This window comes from Papio anubis, chromosome 2 (assembly GCF_008728515.1).
Source record: "Papio anubis isolate 15944 chromosome 2, Panubis1.0, whole genome shotgun sequence".
Taxonomy (NCBI): Eukaryota; Metazoa; Chordata; class Mammalia; order Primates; family Cercopithecidae; genus Papio; species Papio anubis.
The window spans coordinates 52982198-53004326 of NC_044977.1; the positions used below are offsets into that span (position 1 = coordinate 52982198).

Here is a 22129-nt window from a genome sequence, read left to right on the forward strand (position 1 = left end):
ACCTCTTTTCTGTACTTCTCCTTCTAAAATAAGAATTTCCCAGCTGGGTACGGTGGCTCACACCTGTATTCCCAGCACTTTGGGAGACCAAGATGGGCTGATTGATTGAGTCCAGAAGTTCAAGACAAGCCTGGGCAATATAGCAAGAACCCTGTCTCTACAAAAAAAGTAGAAAAAATTCACCGAGCATGGTGCACGCCTGTAGCCCCAGCTACCTGGGAGTGTGAGGTGGGAGGATCACCTGAGCCTGAGAGGTTGAGGCTGTAGTGAGCCGTGGTCCTCACTCTGCACTCCAGCCTGGGTGACAGAGTGAGATCCTGTCTCAAAACAAACCAACAACAAAAGAAGAATTTCCCAGGAGTAGCGTGTCTGTATTCTGTAAATGATGTTGCTATTTGGTGGCATTGTTTTATTTGTCAGGAATCCTAGGCCTACCCTGTGGACTCTATGAGTCTCTCAAGAGCTGACCAAAGTTTTGGATGGAGCAAAAATCTTTATTGACTCCAGGCCGGGTGCAGTGGCTCACGCCTGTAATCCCAGCACTTTAAAGGCTGAGGTGGGTGGATCACATGAGGCCAGGAGTTCGAGACCAGCCTGGCTAACATGGCGAAACCCAATCTCTACTAAAAATAGAAAAATTAGCCGGGTGTGGTGGTGCACATCTGTAATCCCAGCTACTTGGGAGACTGAGGCAGGAGAATCACTTGAACCTGGAAGGCAGAGCTTGCAGTGCGCTGAGATCACACCACTGCACTCCAGCCTGGGTGACAAAATAAGACTCCATCTCAAAAAAAAAAAAAAAAAAAAATTTACTCCAGAAGGTGAAAAGATAACCATAATAACATCGTTAACAAATGTTTAAATGTCTCTAAAATATGGTCTTATATCAAATAGCTGCAACTCAGTTCTCACATGTCTGTATGTGTGTGTTACACATATAGACTGCATGTTTAATATGGGGTATTCTGAGGATTCGAAACTGGAAATGACCTGGTGTTGAATCCTGCCTTTACCACTTGTAGCTCTGTGGCTTTGGAGAAGTTTTCTTAACTTATTTGAGTCTCAATTTCATTATATATTGAAAGAACGTTGTAGTATTTGCTCCATAGTGGTGTTGTGGCAATTAAAATTACATGAATTCCTGATTCATGGGAAAGCTCAATAAGTACCTGCCCCATAGTAAGGGCTCAGCTAGAGGTGGCTATTGTGATGATGAAATACCGAGGATGGCGGTGACGGGTATTTGTGGTTGACTGTCAGGGTGGTGGTAGTAAGAGCCCGGAACCCAGTGAGTCCCTGGGTCCACTTGATCGTGGGTTTGTACTTAACCAGAGCCAGAGAAAAGACTTATATTGTCAGTTTTTTGGGAGGAAAAACAGGAGGAAGAGAACAAAGGCTTGGTTTCATTGGAGGCGCAACTGAATATTATTTTAAATGAAAGCTACAAAAGCAGTGTGGAAAAACCACAGGAAGGGTGAGGCCAACTAAGGTTTGCATCGTGAGGTCAGCTGGTGGTTGACTGAGTCACAAAGCATTTTATACAAATCGTGATCTGACAATGACTATTTTCCTGGCTAAAACTCAGGAAAACTGAGTTTCAAAAGCAATTGTAAAAATATGTGTGACTTGTGGTATTTTATATATGAAAAGGTTTGTATATAACTTACATCAAATTTGGTTATACATCTACCTAGGTGTCTTTATTGAAAAAGAGTAGGATTACGTGACATCGCAACCTTGCTGGTTAACCTGAGCCTTCAGGTTGTGTGGCCTTCGGGATACGGGTCTGGGAGCTCTGCAAACATGTGTCAGGGTCTGGCTCTTCACAAGGCACTGGGAATGCAAAGCAGTCCCTGTTCCGAGGCACACACAGCATTGCACTTATAAAATTTAACAGAATGGGGCTGGGCGCCGTGGCTCACACCTGTAATCCCAGCACTTTGGGAGGCTGCAGCAGGAGGATCACTTGAGCCCAGGACTTCAAGACCAGCCTAGGCAACACAGTGAGACCCTGTCTCTACAAAAAATTAGCCGGGCATGGTGGCGTGCACCTGTAGTCCAAGCTACTCGGGAGGCTGAGGTGGGAGGATCACTTGAGCCTGGGAGATTGAGCCTTCAGTGAACTGAGGTCATGCCACTTCACCCCAGCCTGGGCAACAGAGTTAGACCCTGTCTCAACAACAACAACAAAAGTAACAAAACAAAACGAAAGACAGAGAGACACGTAATAAATAAAAGTCAGTGACCTGCGAATGCTTTATATATTATTCAAAGATAATATTGAAACAAAAATAACTATGAAGGTCATCTTCATGTTTCTGGCACTTGAAAATTAGTGTATAGCAGTGATGTATTAGGCAACAGAAAGCTTAGAAATGGAAAGAAAGATCTGGGTTTGGGTACAGGCTCTGCCCTTTATTCATTGTGTGACTTTCGCCAGGTCACTTAACCTCTCTGCTTCGGTTTCATCATGGGTTACAAAATGAACGATAACACCCAGGTAATTGGTTTGGTATAAAATTGAGATGAGTTGAGTGTTACTGAAATATAAAGTAATATTATGGGAAATCACTGTGAATTTTCTTAGTTGGAGGCTGCTTATAGAGAACCCAAGATCACAGAATTGCATTATGTCAAGATGTGTTTGCTTTTCACATTTTAGGCCAAAATTAAAGAGAGAAGTAAAATTCCAGATCACACTCCTTCAGACCACTGCATGAGCTTCATTTATCAATTTTCCCATCTTGTTTCTTCCAAAAGCTTTAAGGGACTGGGTGTGGTGGCTCACACCTGTAATCCCAGCACTTTGGGAGGCCAGGGTGGGAGTATCACCTGAGCCCAGAAGTTTGACACCAGCCTGGGCAAAATAGTAAGATCTCGTCTCTACAGATAAATTTTTAAAAATCAACTTAGCATGGTGGCACATGCCTGTAGTACCAGCCACACAGTAGCCTGAGGCAAGAGGATAATTGAGCCCAAGGGGTCAAGGCTGCAGTGAGCCATGATGAGACCACTGCACTCCAGCATGGGTGACAGGTAGACCCTGTCTCAAAAAAAAAGGTAGAGGATGGCTTTAGGATTTCCAATTGGCAAAAGAGAAATCTGTGTCTACACTGGGAGGGCAAATGATTATCAAAATCAATTTCTTTTATTTATTTATTTATTTTGAGACGGAGCTTCGCTCTTGTTGCCCCTGCTGGAGTGCAGTGGTGCGATCTCGGCTCACTGCAACCTCCGCCTTCCAGGTTCAAGTGATTCTCCTGCATCCCCAGGCATGTGCCACTGCCCAGCTAATTTTTTGTATTTTTAGTAGAGATGGTTTTTCACCATGTTGGCCAGGCTGGTCTCGAACTCCTGACCTCAGGTGATCTACCTGCCTCGGCCTCCCAAAGTGCTGGGGTTTCAGGAGTGACCCACCGTGCCCAGCCTCAAAATCAGTTTCTTAAAAGGTTGTACAGAAAGGGTCAGACCCGTGAGAGAGTTCTTTGGTCATGATGTTTGTTGTGGGCACAGGAAGGCCAGCATAGGGAGAGTCAGGAGTTCCCTTACTTTGCACGTCTAAATAGAGGGATACTGTGCTAGATTTAGGGGGAAAAAAAGGACGAGAGAGTTATGGTAAATCTAGAAGACAGTAATGGGAGTCTAAGTTGAAGTTACTCCACAAATAATAACTGAGCACATATTTTATGCCAGAGCTTGTGCAAGGCAATAGGAATGGGAAAATGTAAATGGTTGTATTCATCCATTGGTGTTCTAGGTAAGAGGACTTGGTGTCAGTAGACTGAGGTTCAAATCCTGGCTCTGCCACCTGACCCATGGCTCTGGGGAACTGGTGGTGTCAGCAATGTAGACAGTTATAATTCCATGTAATATGTGCACTAGCAAAGGTCTGTGCAGGCCGTGTGGGAAGCTCAGGGCAAGATAGTTTCTTAAGATTATGCTTCGAGGGTTTCCCTTTTCCAAACATATGAAATGACAGATAAATGATACAAAGAGACAGAAAAAAAAAAAAAAACCCCCACCATACTGAAACATGTAATACATATCTCCATGGAGTAATAACAAAGAGACATGAGTGGCAAATGGGCCTGCAAGGCTCTGGGTGGAGAAGCAGGAATTGGGTTTTTACGCAGTGACAGGCATGGCAAGGGCACCAAGCAAAGTGCAAGAACAACTCAGACCTCCTGCTTCAAACGGGGGCCTGGGGAAGGGTCTCTTTTTCCTTTTCTTTCTTTTTTTTTTTTTTCTTGACACAGAGTCTCGCTTTGTCGCCCAGGCTGGAGTGTGATGGCGTGATCTCGGCTCACTGCAACCTCCACCTTCCGGATTCAAGTGATTCTCCTGCCTCAGCCTTCTGAACAGCTGGGATTACAGGTGCCCACCACCACACCCGGCTAATTTTTGTATTTTTAGTAGAGATGGGGTTTCACTGTGTTGGTCAGGCTTGTCTTGAACTCCTGACCTCGGGTGATCCACCCGCTTTGGCCTCCCAAAGTGCTGGGATTACAGGTGTGAGCCACTGCGCCAGGAAAGGGAAGGGTCTCTTTATTCAAATACGCACATGCACATGCACAGATACCTTGCATCTGTGAAAGGAAGCTAAGAAATCTGCAGCTGGCAGCTATTTGGACCTATGGCTTATAAACATGTTTCTCGGGAGACAGAGAAACCAAGACTTGGGCCAGTCTTTGCAGTGACTTGGGGCCTGGAACTGCATTTCCCCTCTATGAGTGGAGAGCCCAGGCACCAACAGAAACTCAGTTCTGGATTAGGAGCTAGAGGGGCTGGATGGAGGCAGCTAGAAACTGCTAGACAGGAAAGAGGGAGTGCAGCAGAGAGACTGCGGTGATCAAGAGGGGAAAAGTGCCCTCAAGAAGACTGAGCAAACCAAAATCCCAAAGTCTATTAGGAAAATCAATGATAATAAGATACAGAATGAAACAAAATCAACAATCAAGAAGAGATGAATTCATTCCAGGTAAAATGAAACAACAACCTGAATTTAAGATGACTTGGTCGAGCGCGGTGGCTCACATCTGTAATCCCAGCACTTTGGGAGGCCAAGGCAGGTGGATCACTTGAGGCCAGGAGTTCGAGACCAGCCTGGCTAACATGGTGAAACCCCATGCCTACTAAAAATACAAAAATTAGCCAGGTTTGGTGGCGGGCCCCTGTAGTCCCAGCTACTCGGGAGGCTGAGGCACGAGAATTGCTTTAGCCCATTGAGGTGGCGGTTACAGTGAGCCAAGATTGCACCACCGCACTCCAGGCTGGGCAACAGAGCAAGGGCCTATCTCAAAAAAACAAAACAAAACAAAAAAACTGTATTTACGGTCCTCTAAGGGATAGAAGAAGGAATAGCATCATCATCCATTTCTTTTTTAAAAGTTCAAAATATTAGTAAATTAAAATGAGAAGAAATGAGAAAAGCAAATGCTGAAAATGAAAAAAAATTATTAACAACTAAGTGTTTATGAAGAAGTGAAAATGAAGCAACTGATTCGGCTTGAAGAGAGCTCAAGAGGAAATGTTGAATTAGCGCTTTAAGGATTCTAGGAGGCCTCCAGGGAGAGCGCACCTTGGCAAGTCCTGGAAGATTAGCCTAACTGGCCATGGGGTCAGTGGCAGCAGTGGCGGTGGATTGGCCTCCAGGCTTTGGGAAGCAGAGGCAATCACTTGCATCATAGGGAAGAAAACAAGTTTGACAGGTAAGCTAATGTGTTTCCTTAAAGGAAAAAAGCTTCCTGAGAGGGCAGCTCCTTGCCCATCCAGAATGATGACAGTAGATGTGTTGTGGAAATATTATTATCAGGTCTGTCCACTTTGTGTGGGCTTTCCACTCAGGAGTGTTTTCTTTCTCTTTTTTTGTTTTGAGATGGAGTTTCATTCTTGTCCCCCAGGCTGGAGTGCAGTGGCATGATCTCAGCTCACTGCAGCCTCTGCCTCCTGGGTTCAAGCGATTCTCCTGCCTCAGCCTCCCAAATAGCTGGGACTACAGGCACGTGCCACCACGTGATTTTCATATTTTTAGTAGAGACGGAGTTTCACCACGTTGGCCAGGCTAGTCTCGAACTCCTGATCTCAAGTGATCCACCCACCTCAGCGTCCCAAAGTGCTAGAATTACAGGCGTGAGCCACCATGCCCAGCCAGGAATGTTTTCTTAAACCTGATTTATAGAATTTGGTTTTCATCTAGATGCTAAAACCTGGAAGGTGGAGGAACTGGGGTGGGGTGGGAGGAATTCATATGTACTGAGCACTTGCTTTCTGTATGCATTCCCATTCATCCACACATGGGCTGTGGAAGCCACGTGTCTTTATTCCAGTGTTACACCTGAGGACATCAGGGTCCTAAAAGGTCGAGGGAGTTCTCTCAGGAGGTACTGGGGTAGGAGTTTGAGCCCATGTCTGCCTGGCCCAATGCCCTTTCCACTGTACCACTTCCAAGCAGAGTTGGCGTCTCGTTTACAGGGCCTTGTGCAGTGCCTGGCACATGAAAGATGCTTACTATTAAGCATCTAGGTGTTTCCTAAAAGAATGAATGTGCCATTGATCACCCACTAAGCTCCTAGATGGCGATCACTCCTTTCACGTGAGCAGTACGGAGTAGGGCTGAGTAGTGCCGAGCACATGCAGGTGGGTCTCTGACAAATTTTTTTTATGAAAAAGATGAAAAATAGTTGACTTTTTAGCATTATATTCTTTTTTTTTTTTTTTTTTTTTTGAGACGGAGTCTCGCTCTGTCGCCCAGGCTGGAGTGCAGTGGCCGGATCTCAGCTCACTGCAAGCTCCACCTCCCGGGTTTACGCCATTCTCCTGCCTCAGCCTCCCGAGTAGCTGGGACTACAGGCGCCCGCCACCTCGCCCGGCTATTTCTTTGTATTTTTTTAGTAGAGACGGGGTTTCACTGTGTTAGCCAGGATGGTCTCGATCTCCTGACCTCGTGATCCACCCGTCTCGGCCTCCCAAAGTGCTGGGATTACAGGCTTGAGCCACCGCACCCGGCCCATTATATTCTTTAATCTCCCCAGATCCCATTAATTATTGCTCTTAAATAATTAATTATATTTAGCATTATATTATTTAATCTCCCCAGATCCCATTAATTATTTAAGAGCAATAATTAATGGGATCTGGGGAGATTAAAGAATATAATGCTCTTTCTTTAAGAGCAATGATTAATGGGATTTGGAGGAGATTAAAGAATATAATGGTAAATTATATTTCTCAGGCTGGGCGAGGTGGCTCACACCTGTAATCTCAGCACTTTGGGAGGCTGAGGCGGGTGGATCACCTGAGATCAGGAGTTCAAGACCAGCCTGGCCAACATGGTGAAACCCCGTCTCTACTAAGAATACAAAAATTAGATGGGCGTGGTGGTACATGACTGTAATCCCAGTTATTTGGGAGGCTGAGGCAGGAGAATCACTTGAACCTGGGAGGCGGGGGTTGCAGTGAGCTGAGATCAGGCCACTGCACTCCAGCCTGGGCAACACGGCAAGATTCCATCTCAAAAACAAAAACAAAATTAAAAACTAAAAATACACACATCCAGTCGAGGTGAAGTGGCTCATGCCTGTAACCCCGAGGTGGGCGGATCACCCGAGGTCAGGAATTTGAGACAGCCTGACCAACATGGTGAAACTCCGTCTCTACTAAAAATACAAAAATTAACTGAGCATGTTGGCATGTGCCTGTCATCCCAGCTACTCAGGAGGCTGAGGCAGGAGAATCACTTGAACCTGGGAGGCAGAGCTTGCAGTGAGCCGAGATCGTGCCACTGCACTCCAGCCTGGGCGACAGAGCGAGACTCCGTCTCAAACAAACAAACAAAAGCACCCCACAGATCTGATGATGTTGCTCCCAGCTTAAAATTCTGGAATGTCTCCATTGCCCTTCAAAAACAAAATGTCCCAGAACCCTTAACAGCTCACCTCGGCCTCCAGCAATGTGTCCTAGCAGCTCCCGCTCACCTTGAGGTGCGGGCTCTCTAACCTTCAGACAACTGGGATCATCTCCATTCCTGGGGCTTTGCTGTCTGCTGCCACCACTTGCGCTGTTCTTTCCTTCTTTCACCCGACTGACTCCTACTTAACCTGCTGGCTCAGCTTAGACATTAGTTCCTCTGGGAAGCATCCTCTGCCCTCCCAAGACTGAATGGGGGCCCCAGACTTACACTTCCATGGCTCTCTGTAACTCTTGTTTATAAAAACTCCCAGTACAACTTGGTTTCTTCAATGTGTCCCTTCCCTGCTGGACTCAGTTTCTAAACAACGAGGACCCTGCCATTCATTCACCAACGCCTCTTGAGCAGCTGCTCGGGGAACAGGATTGGAAAGAGGCTCTCAGTGCCTACATGTTTGCTGCATGAATGATTATCACCCTGCACTGATGTGGTGACGTGGCCAGTGATTGAGGGGAAGTGACACAGAATTGCTTCTAAATCACAGAATCAGAGCAAAGATTAAAGCACCAGGATAAGTTACAAAGCATTGTCATTTTGCTGTCTGTGGCCGGCAGTTCATTAGGCCCACTGGGGCCTGATTTCCACGCGGGGAATAAACAAGGTGACATCATGGTGACGCACTCCCAGGGGATTGTGCAAGTGTGCCAGCTCTGTTCGCTGGTTGGAAGAGCTGTGTGTGGTCTCGTGGGCTGCTAATCATCTTTGTAGGGCTTATGATTCTGCAGCTCTCCAGGGACAGGTGACAAATGTCAGTTTCTAAGTTCCTCTGACCTCTGCGTAATTCTCGGACTCTACCCTGCCTTCCCGGGGAGACGGCCTCCCCTGGACTCATAGAGTTCCAACAGTGCTCTCGTTCCCTGGTTTTCAAACTCAGAGTCCACTCAGAATTTCCCCTCACTCAACTTTCAGCGTAACAGCGAACATTTTTCAAGCACTTTACAGTTTGTAAAATGTTTCCACTTATTCTCTCTCATGTGAGCGTGGATCTTACCATGCTCATTGAAAGAAGAAGAAAGAATGAAGACTGTGTAATTTCTATGCACACAGATTCAACTCAGTGACCCAGACAGGTTATTTAACCCCTCTGTGCCTCAGTTATCTGTACAATGGGATAATAATAGGAACGATGGCATGGGATGTTTGCAAAGGTTAATTAAATTAACACAAGTATTCAGCTAGAATAGTTTCCAGCCCATGTGTAATCACTAAGTGGTAACTATTTTTATTACTGTTATTACTATATAGTATCCTTTGTGACAGGAAATAGAGTCCATTTGAAAGAACATGGGCTTTGGACTCTGGAAGACTGGGTTTCTTTTTTCTTTTTCTTTTTCTTTTTTTTTTTTTTTTGAGAAGCAATTTTGCTCTTCCTGTTTCGCTCAGCCTGTTGCCCAGGCTGGAGTGCAATGGTGCAATCTTAACTCACCACAACCTCTGCCTCCCGGGCTCAAGCGATTCTCCTGCCTCAGCCTCCCAAGTAACTGGAATTACAGGTATGTGCCACCACGCCCAGCTAATTTTGTATTTTTAGTAGAGACGGGGTTTCTCCATGTTGGTCAGGCTGGTCTCGAACTCCCAGCCTCAGGTAATCAGCCTGCCTTGGCCTCCTAAAGTGCTGGGATTACAGCCGTGAGCCACCACACCTGGCCCTGGAAGACCAGATTTCTATCTTGGCTCTATCAGTCCTGGCTGTTTAATCTCAGCAAGGTTATTTAACTTCTCAGAGTCTCAATTTGCTCATATATAAGATAGTGATTAATACAACCAACCTCAAAGAGTCATTGTGAATATTAACTGAGAGACTATCTGGAAAACACCTTGTGAAGATCAGGCACAGAGTGGACCCCCAGTAAATGACAGGTCCTGCCTATTCCTCTGCATGGCCAGCACATCAGTTCCAATGCATAAGAAAAGAGAATTACACTCAGGATAAGTAAGGGTGGTCATGGAAGAGGAGAAAAGGCAGTGCCACCAGACACTTGGTAGCTTCCAACAAATGGTAGCTGTTCAGTGACTCTAGAATTGAAAACCATTAATCGAATGCCTCAAGGGCAGAGAAGGAGTGCTAACGTTTATTGAGCACCTACTATGTGCAGAGCACTTTATATAAGTCATTTGAGCCTCAAATAGCCCTGGAAGAAACTCCATTTCACTCATAGTAAGATGGACACAGTGGTTGCTGAAGTCTTAAAGGGAGTGCAGAGGAAAGCTGGAATTCTAATCCAGGACTGTGTGATGCCTAAACATGTTTTGCAACCCATTAAATAATACTCATCCATGCTAACATCAGTCAGGGGACAAACAGACAGCAGGCAGGAGAAAGCTCAGGGAGGAAGTGCTTTATGGGGTGAAATTATTGCAGACAGTGAGAACAGCATGGCATGTGTGGACCCTAAGGAGTGTAAGAGCTGGTTCTGGGAGTGGTGAGAGGGTGAGGCTGGAGAGGTGTGTGGGAGGAGAGCAGAGCCTGGCAGGGCCTTTGTGGCACTGTGAGCTTGGAGGGAGGGGTACGTTGCCAGGCAGCCCTAGTGCTGGCCATCCGGTGCACGTGGGTCCCAGCCAAGGGCACGTGAAATGCCTTTCTTTTTAGGTTCAAGCTGGACATACCCACCTGACAGTACACAGAATGTTCAGAGTGTTCAGCGGCGGTTCTCGTGTGAATTCCTTTCCCCAGCTCCTTAACAGGAATGTGTTCTCTGACACCAGTGCTTGGACCACCGTACCATCCTCCCACAGTCCGTCAGAAACAAAGCCTCTGGTCTTGTTCACCTCTTCTTTCTCTCCTGCAACAGGCCTTCCTCAATCCCTTTAGTCCTTCCACATTCTTCCCCACAAGCCGACTCATCCTAGTTTCCTCCTGGACCCCTTGTGAGAGGGTCCCATGCCAGTGCCTGCGGGACTGGGAGAGACATCTGCACGTCACAGACTTTTCTCAAAACCCAGATAGTGGCCTTGGATGCAGAAAGCCTGTGTGTGTTAGGCTGAGTCTCCTCTCCGCTTCTACCCTGAGTCCCATGCCTGAGTCTACCCTTTGTTATCCAGGCTTTGTTGTCTGCCAAAGTCAGGAAGAGCAGGATGGGAGAAAGAGGGGAGGCCTGTATTTGAGGGCAGGGGCTCTGATTAGGGGGCTGCTGCAGCTCCCTAGGGAAGAGCTGTGGTCATCAGTTCGGGATCCTAGAAGGAAGCACAGTGAGGAAAAGAGAGATCTGAGGAAAAGAGAGATCTGAAGAAGGAAGGGCAAGGGGCGAAGAGACCAATGTCGAGATAAAGGGGGCATGGCCAGATGCCACTGAGTGCTTCAGGCTGCAGCAAGGAGACCAGATTCGTTCTCAGTGCAAGGGGCAGCCTCGTGTTCTCCTCACATCCTTGTCCATGTCTGTGAATTTTGCTGGCTGCTGTTTCTCCACCTGCTCCTAAGTGCTGCTGTTCTCCCAGCTCCTCTCATTCTACCTGCAGGAATCTTGGTTACTTTCAGGTGGAACCGAGGCCCCCTGCTCCTCAGCTATGGACTCAGGTATCAAACACTGGCAGGACCCTCTGTATATCCTGTGCGTTCCTCAAAACTTGTGCAAAACAACCCAGCATCATCTCTGTCAATCTCCTCCACTCCCTGTGTCTCCAGCTCAGCTACCAACACGACCGGCTACCCAGGCATCTAATCTAGAGATCCAAGTGTCACTGTGACTTCCCCCACTCCTCACCAACTACTGCCAATGCATTACCAATTCTTTTTTTAAATTTTTTATTATTATTTTTTTAGGCAGAGTCTCGCTCTATAACCCAGGCTGGAATGCAGTGGTGCAATCATGGCTTACTGCAGCCTCGACCTCCTGGATTAAAGTGATCCTCCCACCTCAGCCTCTCGAGTAGCTGGTGCAAGCCATCATGTCTGGCTGATTTTTTAAAAAACTTTTGTAAAGAAGGGGTTTCTAGGCCGGGCGCGGTGGCTCAAGCCTGTAATCCCAGCACTTTGGGAGGCCGAGACGGGCGGATCACGAGGTCAGGAGATCGAGACCATCCTGGCTAACATGGTGAAACCCTGTCTCTACTAAAAAATACAAAAAACTAGCCGGGCGAGGTGGTGGGCGCCTGTAGTCCCAGCTACTCGGGAGGCTGAGACAGGAGAATGGTGTGAACCCGGGAGGCGGAGCTTGCAGTGAGCTGAGATCTGGCCACTGCACTCCAGCCTGGGCGACAGAGCGAGACTCTGTCTCAAAAAAAAAAAAAAAAAAAGAAGGGGTTTCTTTATGTTGCCCAGGTTGGTTTTGAACTCCTGGGCTTAAGTGATCCTCCTGCCTTGAACTCCCAAAAATGCTGGGATTACAAACATGAGCCACTGCATCCGACCACCAGTTCTTTTTAACCTCTGAAACATTTCTCAGATCTCTCTCTCTCTCTCTCTTTTTTTTTTTAGACAGAGTCTTGCTCTGTCACCGAGGCTAGAGCGCAGTGGCGTGATCTTCTGCCTCCCCGGCTCAAGTGATTCTCCTGCCTCAGCCTGCCAAGTAACTGGGATCACAGGCATGAGCCACCATCCCCAGCTAATTTTCTGTAGTTTTAGTAGAGATGGGGTTTCACCACGTTGGCCAGGCTGGTCTCGAACTCCTGACCTCAGGTGATCCACTTGCCTCGGCCTCCCAAAGTGCTGGGATTATAGGCATGAGCCACTGTGCCTGGCCTATTTTTTTTTTTGGATACAGAGTCTTGCTCTGTCACCCAGGCTGGGGTGCAGTGGTGCATTCTTGGCTCAATCCATTCTTTGCCTCCTAGGCTCAAATGATCTTCTCACCTCAGCCTCCCAGGTAGCTGGGACTACAAGGCCACACCACCATGCCCCACTATTTATTTATTTTGTATTTTTATTAGAGATGGAGGTCTCACCATGTTGCCCAGGCTGGTCTTGAACTCCTGGGCTCAAGTGGTCCTCCAGCGTCAGCCTCCCAAAGTGCTGGGATTGCAGGTGTGAGCCACTGTGCCGACCAGGGCAGCCAGTGTTGATTATCCTATCTAAGACAGCTCTCCATTCCCCCATCACTTCATCCTGATTGACTTTCTCCATTTCTCCTACCAGCTTTATCCTGATAGTTGACAGCACTCTCTGAAGCCCTTCGAACATGTACTTATTTAGTTGTCTCTCTCAACATCCCCCACTATGGTATAAGCTTCATAAGGGCCAGGCATGGTGGCTCACACCTATAATTTCAGCAGTTTGGGAGGCTAAGGCAGGACGATCGCTAGGGCCCAGGAGTTCAAGACCAGCCTGGGCAACATAGCAAGACCCTATCTCTACAAAAAATTAAAAAATAAAAATTAACCAGCCATGGTGGCATGCACCTGTAGCACCTGTAGTCCCAGTTACTCGGAAGGGTGAGGCGAGAGGGTCGCTGGAGCCCAGCAATTGGAGGCTGCAGTGAGCTATGATTGTGTGGCTGCACTCAAGCCTGGGTGACAGAAAGCAAGACCCTGTCTCAAAAAAAAAAAAAAAAAAAAAAAAAGCTTTGTAAGAACAATTGAGAGGTGAAGTCAGCTGGAATTCCTGGGTTAAGTGGGGACTTGGAGAACTTTTGTGTCTTACAAGAGGATTGTAAAATGCACCAATCAGCACTCTGTAACTAGGATTGTAAAATACACCAATCAGTGCTCTGTGGCTAGCTAGAGGTTTTTAAAATGGACCAATCAGCAGGATGTGGGCAGGGACAAATAAGGGAATAAAAACTGGCCACTGCAGCCAGCAGTGGCAACCAGCTCGGGTTCCCTTCCGCTCTGTGGAAGCTTTGTTCTTTTGCTTTTCACAATAAATTTTGCTGCTGCTCATTCTTTCGGTCCGTGCCACCTTTGAGAGCTGTAATGCTCACCACGAAGGTCCGTGGCTTCATTCTTGTAGTTAGCAAAACCACGAACCCACCGGAAGGAAGAAACTCTGGACACACCACCTTTAAGAACTGTAACAAGGCCGGGCGCGGTGGCTCAAGCCTGTAATCCCAGCACTTTGGGAGGCCAAGACGGGCGGATCATGAGGTCAGCAGATCGAGACCATCCTGTCTCCGCCACACGGTGAAACTCGCTCTACTAAAAATTACAAAAAAAAAAAAACTAGCCGGGCGGGTGGGCGCTCGCAAACTCCAGCTACTCAGAGGCTGAGGCGGAGAATGGCGGAACTCCGTGCATGAGCTTGCAGTGAGCTTGATCCAGCCACTGCACTCCAGCCTGGGCAACAGAGCCAAGACTCCGTCTCAAAAAAAAAAAAAAAAAAAAAGAACTGTAACACTCACCACAAAGGTCTACAGCTTCATTCTTGAAGTCAGCGAGACCACAAACCCACCAGAAGGAACAAACTCTGGACACACAATGACCTTGTTTTGTTCATCTCTGAGTGCTCAGCACCTGCCTGAGTGTCCAGCACATACTCAGTAAATACCTGCATAGTGGACCACGAGAGGGTGATGCCACAGAAGCCTAGTGGTTCCCAGTTGGAGCTACTTGCATCAAAGTCACCCAGGACTCTCTGCAAGCGAACAGACACCTGAACCCTACCCCAATCTCATACTCATTATATCTGAACCCCCTGGCCGTGGATAAGTGCAAAATTCTCCACATTAACACAGCCAGGGTCAAGAACCATTAAAGTAGAGAATTTCAAGAAGGATCAGCAGTGGCAAATGCGGCAGGGAGTTTCACAATCTAAGACCTGAACAATGTCCAGACTTGACACACTTCGGGAGTAAGCTGGTCAGTTCAAGGTAAGGAGGATGCAGCTCTGGAGGAGATACGCTGGTGGCTCTCCATGGTTGGCCCCATCTTCTGCCAACAATGCCCTGGTTGTCCTCAGAGAGATTCATTCTCTCTCATTCTCAACCATGAGGTTCGGTAGGCCTGGTCCCAGCAGGGCAGGCTCTGACTGGCCACAACAATGGGGTTAACTCCCAAGGCATTTGGCTCAGTGCTATTCCTGTGACCAAATCAGAGCTAAGGATGTCCAAGAAGGTGCTTCTTGGGCTCATAAGTAAAAGTCTTGGCTAGGCGCAGTGGTTCATACCTGTAACCCCAGCTCTTTGGGAGGCGGGCAGATCACTTGAGGTCAGGAGTTCGACACCAGACTGGCCAACATGGTGAAACCCCGTCTCTATTGAAAATACAAAAATTAGCCAGGTGTGGTGGCACACACCTATAATCCCAGCTACTCGGGAGGCTGAGGCAGGAGAATTACTTGAACCCGGGAGGCAGAGGTTGCAGTGATCTGAGATCGTGCCACTGTGCTCCAGCCTGGGCAATACAGTGAGACTGTCTCAAAAAAAAAAAAAAAGTATCTTCTATAAGCTCCTGGAAAGGACTCTTCCTCTTCCTCCAGGCATTGTGGGATGAGAGTGTGCACCCTGGACCTGTGGTCAACATTGTGCTCCCTGGACGATGTCTTTTTTTTTTTTTTTTTTTTTTGAGACAGAGTTTTGCTCTTGTTTCCCAGGTGGAGTGCAATGGCGCGATCTTGACTCACCGCAACCTCTGCCTCCTGGGTTCAAGCTATTCTCCTGCCTCAGCCTCCCAAGTAGCTGGGATTACAGGCATGCACCACCATGCCTGGCTTATTTTGTATTTTTAGTAGAGACAGGGCTTCTTCATGTGGGTCAGACTGGTCTCGAACTCCTGACCTCAGGTGATCCGCCTGCCTTGGCCTCCCAAAACGTGAGATTACAGGCGTGAGCCACCGCGCCTGGCCGACGATCTCTTATTGTCCAGGCTAGACATCATCTAGCCTGGCACTGCTAGATAAAGCCCTCCAGAAGGGAGAGAGAGGGAGAGAGGCACGGAGGCCTGGAGACAGAAGCGAACCCCATCTAGAGCAAGTTCCCTCTGAACATGCCAGTTCCATGCATTAATAAAGCCTCCTTATGAATGAAAAAGAATCCTGACCAATAAAACTGTTGTCAACCTGTGCACCTGGTGAGTTGAGGATGGACTGGACTTTGGCTTGTGGACACCTAGGCTCTCAAACAGATTTTATTGAGCTAGGATGTGAATCCAAGCCACAAGACTTCAGCCACCAGAATGATGTCAGTATTCTCGAGATCTGTCGTAGCAGTCAATATTTCAAAGGAAGCTGGGCGCAGTGGCTCACACCTGCAATCCCAGAGTTTGGGTAGGCTGAGGCAAAAGAATTGCTTGAGCCCAGGAGTTCAAGACCATCCTGGGCAACATAGGGAGGCCCTATCTCCACAAAAAAATTTAAAAATTAGCCTCGCATGGTGGTGTGCGCCTGTAATCCCTTCTACTCAAGAAGCTTAGGCGGGAGGATCCCTTGAGCCCAGGAGTTCGAGGCTACAGTCAGTAAGCCATGATCACACCACTGCACTTCAGCCTGGGCAACAGAGTCAAGTCCTGTCCCTCAAAGGTTAGAACCTGAGGGTTACTGTAGAGGGTTAGTCCTGAGCCTAAAGTAGGCTCAATTCTGGAAAGTGAATATTTCCCAATGGCCCCAGTCCAGAGAAACCTTGTTAGAAATAGACACTCCATGAAGCCTTTGGTTCACATGAGTACACATGCGTGCGGAGATGTTCCGGTATCCAAATGGCCACAATGGGTCTCACTAACCAAAGGCAGCTCTGCCATCCCTAGAAGCCAACATGTGAACAAGCAGACCCAGCGGATCTCAAGCCACTGCGGGTGTGAATGAGCCTTCCCTTCCGCTTCATATCTGGGTGTCCTGCATCTGTTTCTCATTGCCTGTTGTGTTTGTGTATTTATGCTCTGATTCATAGTAACTTCATGGTATGGAATTGATTTGTGTTGAACGCAACTAAATAAAAACAAATAATGAAAGAGAAAAAAAAGTCAGTCAACAGAGCCTGAGCAACTCTAGTACTAAACAATGGACTGGCTTCCCCATGTCTCACTCGTGTACGTTGGCGTTGCACAGAATTTGGGGGCTTTCCTGGGGACCCTGATCACTGTAAAGCACAGGAAATAGGCTTTGGTGGCCAGGACCCATGGATTATGAATACAAGATTCCAGTGTCCAGTTTTGTAGTCAAATGATTATGGACTCTAGAGACACCTTCAGGTTCAAGTCCTGTTTCCACCACTTACTGGCTAAGTGACAGGGAAGTAATTTAACAAATCTGAGCCTCTTTGCTCAACTGTAAACATGAGTGCAATAAAAATCCACTTCTAACAGGGCGCAGTGGCTCATGCCTGTAATCCCAGCACTTTGGGAGGCCGAGGTGGGCAGATCACTTGAGGTCAGGAGTTCGAGACCAGCCTGGCCAACATGGGAAAACCCCATCTCTACTAAAAATACAAAAATTAGCCAGGCGTGGTGGTGCACGCCTGTAATCCCAGCTATTTGAGAGGCTGAGGCAGGAGAATCACTTGAACCCAGGAGGCAGAGTTTGCAGTGAGCCAAGATGGCACCACTGCACTCCAGCCTGGGTGACAGAGTGAGATTCCATCTCAAAAAAAAAAAAAAAAAAAAAAAAAATCCACTTCCTAGGGTGTTGAGGGTTAAATGATAACACACATGGGAAAGTTCCAAGCAAGGCCCCCTGGGACCTCCAGCCTCTCATATGGTGGCAACAGAATGGTTGTCACAGATACAAATCGCACGTTCTCCACCACACCACCCACATGTCCCCTCTGGTAGCGCCCACAGAAAGGAAAGCTGTAAAAAATGTCAGTTTTGGTTCCTTTTTTTTCTCTGTTATTTCACTGCTGCATTTAAGAGTACAAAAAACAGGCCGGGCGCAGTGGCTCATGCCTGTAATCCCAGCACTTTGGGAGGCCATGGCAAGTGGATCACCTGAGTTCAGGAGTTGGAAACCAGCTGGTTAACATGGCGAAACCCCATCTCTACTAAAAATACAAAAATTAGCCAGGCATGGTGGCGTGCGCCTGAAGTCCCAGCTACTCGGGAGGCTGAGGCAGGAGAATTGCTTGGACTTGGGAGGCAGAGGCTACAGTGAGCTGAGATTATACCACTGCACTCCAGCCTGGGCGGCAGAGCGAGGCTCTGTCTCATAAATAAATAAAGTTCTACCACACATCTTTGTAGTCTGTTTCTCCTAAGCCCTATTCCAAGTAACCACTGATCTAATATCTATCACCACAGATTGGATTTGTCTTTTCTAGAGTCTAATATCTATCACCACAGACTAGATTTGTCTTTTCTAGAATTTCTAGATATAGATGGAATCATACAGCATGGGCCTGGCACAGTGGCTCATGCCTGTAGTCCTGGTGCATTGGGAGGTCGAGGCAGGAGGATCACTTGAGCCCACGGGTTCGAGAGCAGCCTAGCAACATAGTGAGACCCTGTCTCTACAAAAAATACAAAAAATTAGCTGGGCATGGTGGTGTGCACCTGCCATCTCAGCTACTCCGGAGGCTGAGGCGGCTCATTTGAGGCTACAATGAGCTGTGATTATACCACTGCACTCCAACGTGGGCAACAGACAGAGACTCTGCCTTAAAAATAAATAAATAAATAAATAGGAATCCTAGAAGATATAGCCTCTGATATGTTTTTTTTTTCCCCCGGCATAGTGTGTTTGAGATTCACCCTTGTGTGTATCAGTAGTTCTTTTATTGCTCAGTAGTATTTCATTGTAGGAATATTTCCCAATTCGTTTATCTCTTTACCTGTTGATGGACATTTAACTTATTTTCAGCTTTTGGCTCTTACTGGTAAAGCTGCTCTGACATTTGTGCACAAGTCTTCTAGTAACATTCCATTTCTCTTGGGTAAATATCTCACTGTAGACTTGTGGCGTTATATGGTAAGTGTATGTTTAAATTTTTAAATGTTTATAAAAAATGCAAACAGTATATGAGAGTTCCAATTTCTTCACGTTTGTCAACACTTGGTATTGTCAGGCTTTTTTACTTTTAGCCATTTTGGTGAATATGATGTGGTAACTAACTGTAGTTTACTGCCAACATTTAAAAAATTCTGGTAAAGGCTTTGCAGACGCTGCCGCCGAGGAAAGTCCTGTACTACTAGCCATGGTCAACCCTACCGTGTTCTTCGACATTGCCGTCGATGGCGAGCCTTTGGGCCGCGTCTCCTTTGAGCTGTTTGCAGACAAGGTTCCAAAGACAGCAGAAAATTTTCTTGCTCTGAGCACTGGAGAGAAAGGATTTGGTTATAAGGGTTCCTGCTTTCACAGAATTATTCCAGGGTTTATGTGTCAGGGTGGTGACTTTACACGCCATAATGGCACTGGTGGCAAGTCCATCTATGGGGAGAAATTTGAAGATGAGAACTTCATCCTAAAGCATACAGGTCCTGGAATCTTGTCCATGGCAAATGCTGGACCCAACACAAATGGTTCCCAGTTTTTCATCTGCACTGCCAAGACTGAGTGGTTGGATGGCAAGCATGTGGTCTTTGGCAAAGTGAAAGAAGGCATGAATATTGTGGAGGCCATGGAGCGCTTTGGGTCCAGGAATGGCAAGACCAGCAAGAAGATCACCATTGCTGACTGTGGACAACTCGAATAAGTTTGACTTGTGTTTTATCTTAACCACCAGACCATTCCTTCTGTAGCTCAGGAGAGCACCCCTCCACCCCATTTGCTCGCAGTATCCTAGAATCTTTGTGCTCTCGCTGCAGTTCCCTTTGGGTTCCATGTTTTCCTTGTTCTCTCCCATGCCTAGCTGGATTGCAGAGTTAAGTTTATGATTATGAAATAAAAACTAAGTAACAAAAAAAAAATTCTGGTAAAATAGGTATAACTTCAAATTTAGCATCTTGATCATTTTTCAGTGTACAGTTCAGTGGCGTTAAATACATTCACCCAGCTGTGCCCGCATCACCACCATGTATCCACAGATCTTTCTTCATCTTGCAAATCTAAACTCTGTACCCATTAAATGATAACTTCCCATTTCCTCTTCCCACAGCTCCTGGCAACCACTATTCTACTTTCTGTCTCTATGAATTTGACTGCTCTAGGTACTGCATAGATGTGGAAATATACAGTATTTGTTTTTTCTTTTTTTGTGACTAGTTTATTTCACTTAGCATAATGTCCTCAAGGTTCATCCATGTTGTAGCATGTGTCAGAATTTGCTTCCTTTTTAAGGTAGAATAATATTCCATGGTATGCATAGACCAATTTTTTTATCCATTCATTTATCAATGAGCATTTGCTTTTCTTCCACCTTTTGGCTATTGTGAATAATGCTTCTATGAGCATGGATATACTAATAGCTCTTTGAGTTCCCCTTTTATTTATTTATTTTTTGAGACAGGGTCTCACTCTGTTGTCCAAGTTGGAGTGCAGTGGCACGACCATGGCTCACTGCGTCCTAGACCTCCTGTGCTCAAGTGATCCTCCAGCCTCAGCCTTCTGAGTGGCTGGGACTACAGGTGTGCACCACTACACCTGGCTAATTTTTAAAAATTATTTGTAGGCTAGGTGTGGTGGCTTATGCCTGTAATCCCAGCACTTTGGGAGGCCGAGGTGGGCAGATCACCTGAGTTCAGGAGTTGGAGACCAGTCTGGCCAATATGGTGCAACCCTGTCTCTACTAAAAATACAAAAATTAACCGAGCGTAGTGGTGGGCACCTGTAATCCCAGCTACTTGGGCGGCCAAGGTGGGAGAATTGCTTGAACCTGGGAGGTGGAGGTTGCAGTGAGCCGAGATTGCACCACTATACTCCAGCCTGGGTGACAGAGCAAGACTCCATCTCAAAAAAAAAAAAAAAAAAAAAAATTACTTGTAGAGATGAGGTCTTGCAGTGTTGCTCAGTCTGGTCTTGAACTTCTGGGCTCAAAGAATCCTCTTGCCTTGGCCTCCTGAAGTATTGGGATTCCAGGCGTGAGCCACCATGCCCAACCTATTTTCTGTTTCCCTTTTATTTCTTTTTCTTTTTTTCTTTCTTTTCTTCTTTTCTCTTCTTTTCCTTTTCCTTCTTTCTTTTCTTTTTTCTCTTCTTTCTTTTTTTTTTTTTTTTTCTGAGACAGAGTCTTGCTCTTTTGCCTAGGCTGGAGTACAGTGGCGGGATCTCAGCTCACTGTAACCTCTGCCTCCTGGGTTCAAGTGAATCTCACACCTTAGCCACCTGAGTTGCTGGGGTTACAGGCGTGCATCACCACGCCTGGCTAATATTTCTTTTTTTAGTAGAAATAGTGTTTTACCATGTTGGCCAGGCTGGTCCCAAACTCCTGACATCATGTGATCCACCAGCCTCAGCCCCGCAAAGTGCTGGGATTACAGGTGTGAGCCACTGTGCCTGGCCGCCACTAACTTTTAAACTGTGCTTCCCTTAGAAGTGTTATTCCTGGCCAGGCATGGTGGCTCACGCCTGTAATCCTAGCTCTTTGGGAGGCTGAGGTGGGTGGATCACCTGAGGTCAGGAGTTTGAGACCAGCCTGGCCAACATGGTGAAATCCTGTCTCTACTAAAAATACAAAAATTAGCTGGGCATGGTAGCGGGTGCCTGTAATCCCAGTTACTTGGGAGGCTGAAGCAGGAGAATCACTTGAACTCAGGAAGCGGAGGTTGCAGTAAGCCGAGATCGCACCATTGCACTCCAGCCTGGGCAACAGAGCAAAAACTCTGTCTCAAAAAAAAAAAAAATTTTTAAGTGTTATTCCATTTATAGATGAGGGGACTATAGTGCAGAGAAGGCAACCATAATAGCACTGGCTATGGTTGTACTGGCTTGTTCTTATCTCATCAGTGATAAAGGCGAGCAATTAGTTCATTTGGGGATGGATTGAACATATACTGAGGGCAATGGAAGGGTGACAGAGGCTGGAGATACTAGGTCTGCAGTTCCCTGAGGGAGGCAGGTAAGTGAAGAGGCTCCAGTGTGCCACGGGAAGCACCTGATGCCCTAAGGTACCTCCAGGAAACTGAAAGCAGTGCTGTATAGTAGGAGCACTGGGTGTAAGAGTGGCCAGAAGTGAGGCGATGGAGGGAGGCTGGTTAGAGCTCTCAGTTGTGAACAGCAGAATCCACTCCAGCTTATATAGGCAGAAAATAAATTTATAGAAGATAATTAGGGGCCAGGCGGGGTGGCTCACACCTGTAATCCCAGTACTTTGAGAGGTCGAGGCGGGTGGATCACTTGATGTCAGGAGTTCGAGACCAGCCTGGCCAACATGGTGAAACCCTGTCTCTGCTAAAAATACAAAAATTGACCAGGCATGGTGGTGGGCGCCT

The 22129-nt window shown here is 46.9% G+C and overlaps 1 pseudogene across 1 annotated transcript; it reads left to right on the plus strand.

The window, feature by feature from the left end:
• Positions 1-18914: 18914 nt before the first annotated feature.
• LOC101016504 lies at positions 18915-19669 on the plus strand (annotated as a pseudogene). Its single transcript, XR_643495.4, has one exon. The product of XR_643495.4 is annotated as a peptidyl-prolyl cis-trans isomerase A pseudogene (transcript).
• The last annotated feature ends 2460 nt before the right edge of the window (positions 19670-22129 follow it).